Source organism: Eubalaena glacialis, chromosome 12 (assembly GCF_028564815.1).
Source record: "Eubalaena glacialis isolate mEubGla1 chromosome 12, mEubGla1.1.hap2.+ XY, whole genome shotgun sequence".
In the NCBI taxonomy this organism is placed as follows: domain Eukaryota; kingdom Metazoa; phylum Chordata; class Mammalia; order Artiodactyla; family Balaenidae; genus Eubalaena; species Eubalaena glacialis.
In genome coordinates this window covers 42,238,811-42,249,338 of record NC_083727.1, presented here as the reverse complement: position 1 = coordinate 42,249,338, position 10,528 = coordinate 42,238,811, and the positions used below count along the sequence as shown (strand labels likewise).

Sequence of the window (10,528 nt, the reverse complement as noted above, 5' to 3'; positions counted from 1 at the left end):
GTCTGAGTTTCCTGGTGGCGCGCGCATCTCTCGGCCAAGATGGATTCCAGGATGAGGGTTTCTGGGAGGCTGGCCTATATCTTGGGCTGGCGTCTCCTCCCTCCCTGGGCCCCTCCCGAATTCTCCTGGTTAGTTTTCAGTGGCAGCACCATATTCCTAATCCGGGCCTCCTGTGGTGAGACAGCTCGCGCAAACGGTTATTATCATCGTGCCTGGCCAAGGCAGGCCGTTTCGGTCGACGGTTCCCTAACACTCTCAGGTAGGAAGAACATTGGGTTAGAGTTTTTCTTTATGATACATTACTTTGTGGGATTTGCTCTGCGAGAAAGCTTAATTATGTTTTCCATAACAGTTTTTCTCTAGCATTCTAGCTCCAGGGAGGGAACTTAAAATAGGAGGGGGACTTTGTGGGAGATTATATAGAAGCTCCCCCAAATATACATAATGAATATGGAGTAGCTGAGCTAAGAACACTCTTTTCCCTTCCAGTTAAAGAGTAAAGATTTTCTTTTTATTCAAATGACAACTAATGTTTTGTCAGGGTTAAAATCCTTCAATATGTTAGTGTTACAGCTCTTTTAGAATTTGTCTAGCACGTTTTCCGGTCCGCATTGGAAAAACCCCCATGAAGAAAAAAATCCTTCAGTATGTTAACTCACCATTATATTCTCTCCTTCAGTACACAGTTCAACAGTTTGGCATTTTTTTCTCATTCTTTACGGACTTCAGGTGACAGTAGCAAAGCAAGATGGTGCTGAGGAAAGGCGTGGGTGGGGGTCTAGGTGTTACCATTGTGGAAGGAAAATAAAAAAGGAGTCAGTATTGCTAAGAGAGCTCTCTAAAATGGAGCCAGGAGGCCGCTGAGGAAGTGTGACCTATGCATGGCTCAGCCTGGAAGGAATCTGACCTTTTGACCACTGATTGTCCTAACGAAGTCATCCAGAAGGTCTGCCAGAAACTCAAGGTATGGATTGGACCCTTACCCTAAAATAACTCAAGATAGCCTATCTGCTTATGGTATCCCTCCCCCAAATAACTCACCATTCCTTAAGGATAAATATTTCCTGACTTGTGTCAGAGTCAATCACCATTCTCACTGGGCAACTCTAATAACCTTGGGACTTTTTGCCATTATAAGCCCCTGACTCTTCCTCTTCCCCAGAACACTTTCAGTCTTACTGAAATCTGTGTCTTGCTGGAATCTGTGTCTCCTGAATTGCAGTTCTTAAGACCACAAATAAAACTCTTTCTTATTTGCGGCTTTGGTACTGATTATTGTTTGACACCATTTATTGGCTGGTGAAGGAAGGAAGGAAGTGAGCCTGCTGGGTCTCTGTTTCTACATGTCTAAAAATGGAGATTTACTTCAGAGGTCGTATTTTGAGGAATAAATGAGACAACATATGTAAGAGAGGTTAGTAAATTGTAACAGAACATTAACTGTTATTGCAGAACTGCTATTGAAATAATGATATGGACTTAGAGCTCTTTTTAGGTGGGCAGAGTTAGAAAGAGTTTACCCAATAAGTCCTTGAACGGCTTGGATTCCAGGTTTACAAAAAAAAAAAAAAAAAACACCGTCTAAGGCTGATTAAATGTAATTTCAAATATTGTGAAATCTTCCATAAGTATCTACTCTGCTATTAGAATAAAAGTTAAGAGCATTTTAAAAAAATAAAAACTAAACTTTAGGTAGAGACTAAATGGTCTCATGATTTCAAACCCAATTCTTTTTATTAGGAAAAAATACAGTTTATTCCTAACATTCTTCCACTCCATCCATCCATCCTTCATTCATCAAATGTTGTCATCAGATCCCTGCCACATACTATGTTTAGAAAAGACTATAGAAGAAAGTACATCCGATTGGCATCAAATTTACTTTAGTTTGAGTTGTGACCCCTTTAGCCTCCCTGCACCCTGGCTTACCCACCCACATTCTCTACTCATCCTATCTCTTTATTGAACCAATTTTCCTCAATCTTCAAGTACCATCTCCAGTTCTTTCTCCTCCTATGAAGAAATCAGTGGTGACTCCAGCCCTTAGCAGTCTCTCTTTATTGCACTTACTTCTAAAACCACTCATTTTGCACTTATCATGTGCTCCTCTGGATAGTTAGCAACGATTTATTGTATACTTGAGTTTGCCCATCCATCCATTGGAATATTCCACGGATACGTATTAAGTACAATTATGTACTAGATATCAGACTAGATGATAGTTGTGCAGTGTTGTCATAGCACCTACCCTTGCTCTTACATTCTCATTCATACTCTTCTGATTTCCAATATTGCTCTAGGAAGGGAAGGACTATGTCTCAGCCTGGAGTCATGGAATTTGGAACTGAGATATACAAGAAATGTATACAGTTGACCCTCTGTATCCCCAGGTTCTGCATCGGTGGATTCAACCAACTGTGGATCAAAAATATTAAAAAAAAATAATTCTAAAAAGTTCCAAAAGCAAAACTTGAATTGGGTGATCACAGGCAACTATTTACATAGCATTTACATTGTATTAGATATTATGTAAGTAATCTAGCAACGATTTAAGTGTTGGGAAGGATGTGCTAGGTTATATGCAAATGCTACACTATTTGTATAAGGGATTTGAATATCCACAGATTTTGGTGTCCTCAGGGGGTTTTTGAACCAATCCCTCTCGGAGACTGAGGGACAACAGTATCTATTCATCTATAACTACCCAATTTCTATTTTAAGCCTTTTTCTGCCAGAGTGGCAGAAACTAAATGTCAGTGAATTCAGAGATTTCTCCTTCTCCCGAGAGAAGGACCCCAGGGTTGTGTCAGAGTTCCAGAGAGTTTAACCTGAGCCAAGACTAGAGAGTAGTGTTGGGAGGGGGTGTGCAGCGGGTCCCTGCTGTTATCTGGCCACACAGGCATCTGCTGAAATGGCCTTTGCTCCATTAGTTGCTTGGTCGGTGGTCCACATGCTGGCCTGGAAATGTCTTTTGTCCTTACCCACATGACTCTAGGCAGCTCTCTTTGCTGCTTCTCTGCCACTTCTGGGTACAGAGTGTTCATTTTCTGTCTCCCTTACCACCCAGAGAGACTGGAAACTGACAGGCTGCTTAAGATCCTATTCATCTAGACATACCACCAGGCAGCCATTTATTCTCTGGGTTCTGTATCCTCCCTGAGGATCTATTTGGAATTGATGCACAGGTCTCTTTCTCTCTCTGTCTCTCATCAATGTTATTAAAATATAACTGACAAACAATAAATTACATATGTTTAAAGTGTACAGTTTGATATTTTCTGCTCTATGTATACACTTACAAAACCATTGCCACAATCCAGATGATAAACATATCCATCATTCCCAAAATTCCTTTATGCCCCTTTGTATTCCCTCAGTTTGTTCTCTTTTCTCTCTCTCCTCCTGGACCTCAAAAGCCTTTATTAGGACCTGCCTAGAAAGCAGGTCTGGTGCCCTCTCTCTGGAAAACACCATTCCTACACTCTCCTTGTTTTCCCTCTGACTGTATCCTCTTGCTCAAGACCAGGAAACCTTTTCTCTAGCTGAAGGAGACATGGGAGGAGGAAGCCTTGCCTTTATTCATCATATTTTTTCTCAAATCTCTGGTATATGCTGTGAGGGTCTCAGTTATGGAAACACAGAAGCCAGCAAAGGACGACTTTTTTCTTTCTGCTCTTAGATCATTTCTCCGAGGCAATGATACACAGGTTGCAACTGCTTGCATGGCTGATTGAAGGGTGGGTGAGAAGGGAAGAGTAAGGTATTGGGGAGAGGGGATATCAGCTAATAAGCACCTACCTGCTGTATGAAAAATAAATAAATAAAATTCAAAAATTCAAAATAAAAAGAATGGTAAAATGTATTACTTTTCTAACGCTATACTGAGGGAATAATCAGAAATTTTAACAAATTTGAATACTTAAAATATTTGTATAAAAAGTAAACTATTGCAAGTAGCCTAACTGGTCATGGTTAAATGAATTATGTACATAGATATAATATTATGGAATTATTAAGACTATGTTTACAAAGAGTTTTTAATGATATGGAGAGTGTTTGTTTTATAATGATACATTAGTAGAAAAACAAGATATAAAAGTTAATTGTTACATCATTAAGAATATTTTCAAAAGTGAGCAGAGAAAAAGAATGGGAGAAATCACATCAACATGTTAATAAAAATGAAAATTTTTTGGATGGTTTGATAATGGACAATTTAAATTTTCTTCTGAATTCTCCATGTCATTAGAAAATTTGACTTCAAAATGTGAAGGTCAATGTTGAGTTTGCTTTTTTCTCTTTACTTCAGTATAAATTTTTCACAGACTGCAGTTAGTTCTTTACAACAAGTTTTAAAATATTTACTATCAAAATACTCTTCCTAAGTACACTGAAATATAAAAAGTCATTTAAATTTGCTTGTTACAGTATTTTTAGTAGTTAAGTACAGTTCTTTGTGTGTGGATCTTCTTGTGGAAGCAAATTAAATTTGGTATGTGACCCCTGCACCTTAATAACATTTAATCTACAGCTGACCAAATAGAAAGTGTAGCCTCTTTTGTTTAGAGACAAAATAAGTTGAATTCTACCCTGTATCAATTCTACATCTAAATTTGCTTCACCTTAAAGATGATGAGTCTTGCTTCAAACCCTAGTGATGGATAAAAGCAGGCAAGCAACTTGCAGATTCCTGAGTGAGTTAGAGACATTGCCAACCCCTTGTCCTACACCCTCAGTCTGAATCACAGACCTAAATTATAGGGAAACATCCCCAATTCCAAAACTGATTGAAATGACAATTTCTGGTTACACGCTTATTTTTGTTTTAGATTTTGAGCAGGTCACTTGCGTTTAAGAATTTAGGACAAATGAGATTTGTTTAGAGAATAATACTGTAGAAAACAATGTGTTAAGAGCATTGGGCACTTTGAGGTTGGAATAGGGAAGAAAAGCTTTTATACGTACTTTCATTACACAAAGACTTAAAAGATGTAATTCCTGTCCTGAATTAACCTGGGGAGGAATATTGCTGGAGGAGTGCTGTGTGAGAGAGCAGATGAAATGACGGAGAAAAGGCAGGATTGAGAGGGGCAGGGCTGAGCAAGGTTCAATGGCACCTCTACTACCTGTACAATTATGGCATTAAATTTCAGTAAATACATAGCATATCACCTAAAGTTAAAAAAAAATTATTTTTGATTATTTGTAGACTGTTTCCAGAAACAAATCACATAGCATCTGGGAAAGTGCCTCTAGGGGTTTTAAACAAATCCTCTATTAGTCATGAGCAATAGACTGAGTTATAAAATCACATCTGGAGAATTACATTTCAAAAGACTCATTTTTCCCTTTAATTTCACCAGGCGCTGAGCCAGGTGTTTTACATGTTATCTCATTTGTTTCCTCTGACAACATACAGCACTAAGGTAGGTATTATATCAATCCCACTTTATAGATGAGGAACGAAGGCTTAAACAGTTAAATAAGTTGCCCAGTGTCACTCAACTCAAATGGGGAGTTGACACTAGATCTGCTCAACTCCAGTGTCCGTGACCTCATCCCCATAGACTCACAGAAAAACAGGGCATACTATTTAAAGGTGAGTGTACAGGAAAGGAGTGTGGTGAAGAACTCATAGAAGGTAGCTATTGTGTGGCCAGAAGATAGAAGACGTGAAGTAGACTTACGTAGTAGGCTCTATTTATAGTGACTGTTATCCCACAAAGAGGTGAAAACATGTGATGAGTGTGTTTGAGAGTGAATCAGTCTGGAAAGAATAAAATGAAAGAGTCTAGTAGGTTGGAAAGAAGTCCAGATGCTACCAGGTGAATAAGCAGATCTAGGAAAATTATAGACATGTCTTAAGGACCTGATTGCTGACCTAATATCCTCTGATGGATGTAGGTTCAAGCACATGCAGCTTTAAAATAATTTCGCCTTGATTGCCTGTGGTTGGAAGTGAGTCTTTGGGAAGTAAAACGTATTTTCTTTCCTCTTGGGAGCCTTGTGCACTGCCTCAAATAGCCTAAATTAAAGGAATTGCTTTGGCTTGTGTGTGTTGATAAAATTACCATTTAAAGCAAACAGAGGACTTCAATTTTTCAGAAGGGGAGGAAATTAGAGAAAATTGGTAAGCTGTGACACCTGCACGGAATTCTTGTCTGAAGTTCAGAAAGGGAATAAGCTATGTAAAAACTTTTCTTTTCTTGAGAGATATGAGATAGTGCTTTAATCTAAATGAACAAAACAGGAATGTGATGAATTAATTAAATAATCTGGTAATTTCCATATAGTCCAGTTTCCAGGAAGGAAAGAGACATTTCACTGGGATGTTCATAGTAAGGTGATTCAGACAAATGATGTAGAAATGTAAGACGACAGAGACCAAAGGTGACTCCTGTCTGGAGGCTTAAAACTAGCTAGGCAGAGATAAGACCATTAGGGAGCTCTGATTAAGCACCAGTTATAAATGGGAAAGGCAGTTACCTTGCTACCCTTGAGAAGAGAGAGCTGAGCTCCTGGGACTGTTGATGAGAAGGATTGAGCTGAATATGCAGATTTCAGATGCAGCCTAATTTTAATCAGTCCCCAGGAGAATGCCCTACAGAATGGAATCTGGAAGGTAATTTGTGAATGGCAGCTTGTTACTGTTGGGCCAGGCCCAACAGAGGCATATCAGTCAGAAACTACTCCAGCTCCAGCTCGTTTGAGACAAACGATTAACTATAGTAATTACAATTTCTAAATTGATTATAGAATAGGTAGAAAATAGAAGAAACAGAAAGTTACGCTTTCAGGGACAACTTTGGGCTCGTGACACAGATGTGAGCTTTTGTCTCTCTTATGGTCAGTAAAGTTGCCATGACCAGCGTCAGGATCAGGAAGAGAGTGCAATTTGGAACATACTACACAAAAACCATGACAGTGCTTGCCAGTAGAAACAAGAGAGCCACAGAGGTACAGCCTCATTCTCAATTCCCCCTTTTAATTATTATAGAAGTGTTGGTGGAACTTAAACATGTCTGGAGCTCTAGCTGCAATGGAGTCCAAGAAATGTGTTCTGACTTCAGAGAAGTGTAGCAGAAGCATCGTGTGTTTGGAGAGGCAACTTCTGTTGTGGGCCAGATAGCTACCCGAGACAATGTTCCTTATCTATCAATTTTTTTTTTCTTAATGGAAAACTTTTCATGTACACATTATCAAACAACAAAAAAGAACTAAATTTTCTTTTACAATTTATGTAGCCAAATGATCATTTTTCCTCCTTTCTTGGAAGGAGAGAGTGTGATATTTGTTATTTTGGGGGAGAGTTGTAGAAAGTGGATGGCAAAGGTTATATTTTTCCTTTAAAAAGATTAGCCCTCTGTCCCAAATGCTGTATTCCTCCTGGCTATATTGGAGCTAACTGCCCAGAGGAAGTGTGTTCTGACCCAGGTCATGGAATCCAGAGTCACTAAGGGAGGGGTGCTTTTGATGCAGGTAGTCAGTTTCTCATTTTATATAATTTCCATGTGCTTTTTTTCCCCTGCAAAGTTCTTAGATACTAGGGTTGCAGCTGAGAAAAGAGTAGGTTCTTAGTCTGTCTTCCAAACCCCTATCATGAGGAGGAATCTATGTAAGTTAATGTCTAAAATTTTTAACTCATAATTTTATACTGTTGCAAAGGATGTACTTTCTGGCAGGTTATTATTATTGATATTTTAAAAGGAAACTGTCACCACTCTTTTCAGTGTATCTAACAGAATCTAAAAAGATCTACCTAAATTAGAATAATTCTCTGGAATTATTGAAATCATTCCAGATAATAATCCTATTATTATATTATTATCCTAATCCTGTATGATACTATTATTAATATATATTATTATATTATTTAAGCATATATTTTTATGTATAATTTTTTCATTTCTAATCATATATATTAATTGAAATGTATTTTATTTCCTATGGTTCTAAGTCTCTAAATGTTAAAACATTTTTTCTGGTTTGAGTTATCGTTATGAGGGTTATTAGTACACAATTGATTGAAACAACATAAAGATTACAAACTAATTAAAATACATAAGAGAAAATTTGTTTTTGCAAGTCCATGAATGGGATTTTGCCCCTCAGTGTTCAAAATTTTAGGATAAATATGAAATTCAAGCACACATGCTATTCTAATTTTTTATTTTTATAGAGATGGTGAAAGAACTTGTTCACATACACAGGTAGATAGAAATAGGAGTTTTATTTATAGCAAAGTCACTCAAGCACTTGAACTCCTGAGGAGCTATATGCTGAAAATCTCATAGTGAAAAGATAGGCTGCTGCCCATGCCTTGTCTTACTTGTTAACTCTTTTGAGTATCACACTTGGGCCATATTTTTACTTTGATGGAAGTAAAAAATTGGAAATTATCTACTCAAAAATATATTTGGTACTCAGCTACTAGAGTCATTCAATTTCTCAGTTTCTGGAAGCTTTACCAGAAGGTAGACTTGTCAGCTGACCATTATTCATACCATTTCTCTTATGAAAGCTTGTAAAACTGCATATATTGAAAATGAGGAGAGGAAACTGAAATAATGTTAATTTTAATACATTAAAAAATTTTTTTTCTAAAGTATTTCTATTATGAGCTTTAAATATATTTTCAACAAAACCTAGGAGATACAAATTTAGTTCATCCATTTTATGGAAAATGCCTACCATATAACTTGGAAAAACTAGCTTTCATTGTGAAAAGAATCAACATAATCAGACTTACTTTGAGACAGATAACTTGTAATTACATGACATAATTATTAGACCTCACGTCTAAATGTGAATTCTGAGATAGAAATATTTGTTAAATGTTCCTTAGAAATTCGCTCTTTTATCATTAGGAAATGTACCTTTTAATGCACGGTAATACACTTGGTCTTGGAGTCTCTTTTATCTGATATTAAAATACCCACTCCAGCTCACTGCATGGTAGTTCTTTTTCCATTCATTTGCTTGCACCTTATCTGTGCCTTTCTATTTAAAGTATGTCTCCTTTAGGCAACATATAGTAGAGTCATGCTTTTATATTCACTCTCATTCTCTGTCTTTAGAGAGACTGACAAAGATGAAATGTTTAGATCATTAACTTTTAAAAAAATAATAGCTTTATTGATCTATAATTCATATAATTTAAAATTTACCATTTAAAAGAGTGTAATTCTGTGGTTTTTAGAATGTTTACAAAGTTGTACATCCATCACCACTATCTTATTTTGGAGCATTTTCATTACCCACAAAGGAAACCCTGTAACCATTAGTTATCACTCCCCATTCCCTCTCTCTCCAACCCCTCACAACCACTAACATACTTTCTGTTTCTATAGATTTGCCTCTGCTAGACATTTCATATGAATGGGATCATCCAATATGTGGCCTTTGGTGACTGGCTTCTTTCACACAACGTAATGTTTTTAATGTTCATCCATGCTGTAGCATGCATCAATACTCCATTCCTTTTTATGGCCAAATAATATTCCATTGTATGGATAATGACATTGTATTTATCCATTTATCAGTTCGTAGATGTTTGGGTAATTTCCATTTCTGTTATTATGAATAATGCTGCTACATTTGTGTATGGGTCTTTTGTAGACACAAGTTTTCAGCTCTCTTGGTTATACATATGGAGGTTGAATATGTATATTCAGGCTGGGTCTGGATCACATGGTAACACTATGTTTAACATTTTGAGGAACTCTGAATTGTTTTTCAAAGTGACTGCACAATTTTACAATTCCTCCATATTTGAGGATTTAAGTATCTCCACATCCTCATCAACACTTGTTTATTGTTCATCATTTTTGTTATATCCATCCTAGTGAGTGTGAAGTGGTATCTCATTGCTGTTTCTGACTTGCTTTTCCCTGATGATTAATGACATTGAGCATCTTTTCATATGCTTATTGGACATTTTTATATTTTCTTTGGAGAATTGTCTATTCAGATCTCTTTTCCATTTTTCAATTGTGTTGTTTGTCCTCTTATTCTTGAGTTGTAAATGCTCTTTATATATTCTGGATACCAGTTCCTTATCAGATATATGATTTGCTAATATTTTAGCCCATTCTGTGAGTTGTCTTTACACTTTCTTGATGGTGTCCTTTGAAGAACAAGTTTTTAATTTTGTTGAAGTCCAATTTACATATTTTTTCTTTTTTTGTTTGTGCTTTTGGTGTCTTATCTAAGAAATTATTTCCTAATTCATGAACTAAGCTTTTATATTATGTTTTTCTCTAAGATTTTTATAGTTTTAACCCTTACATTTAAGCCTATGATCCATTTTGAGTTAATTTTTGCATACTGTGTGAGATAAGGGTCCAACTTCATTCTTTTGCCTGTGGCTAACCAGGTGCTCTAGTACCATTCTTTCCTTAGTGGATTGTTTGGCACCCTTATCAAAAATCATTTGAGCATAAATGTGAGGGTTTATTTTCAGACTCAACTCTATTCCACTGATCTATATGTGTATCCTTATGCCAGCTTCATGTCATCTTCATTAGTG

General features: G+C 36.7%; 1 non-coding gene across 1 annotated transcript; it reads left to right on the top strand.

Moving 5' to 3' along the window:
* The first annotated feature begins 562 nt into the window (after window positions 1-562).
* Window positions 563-625, top strand: LOC133102716 (U7 small nuclear RNA). Its single transcript, XR_009703063.1, has one exon. It is a non-coding gene; the product is annotated as a U7 small nuclear RNA (small nuclear RNA).
* Window positions 626-10,528: the final 9,903 nt, after the last annotated feature.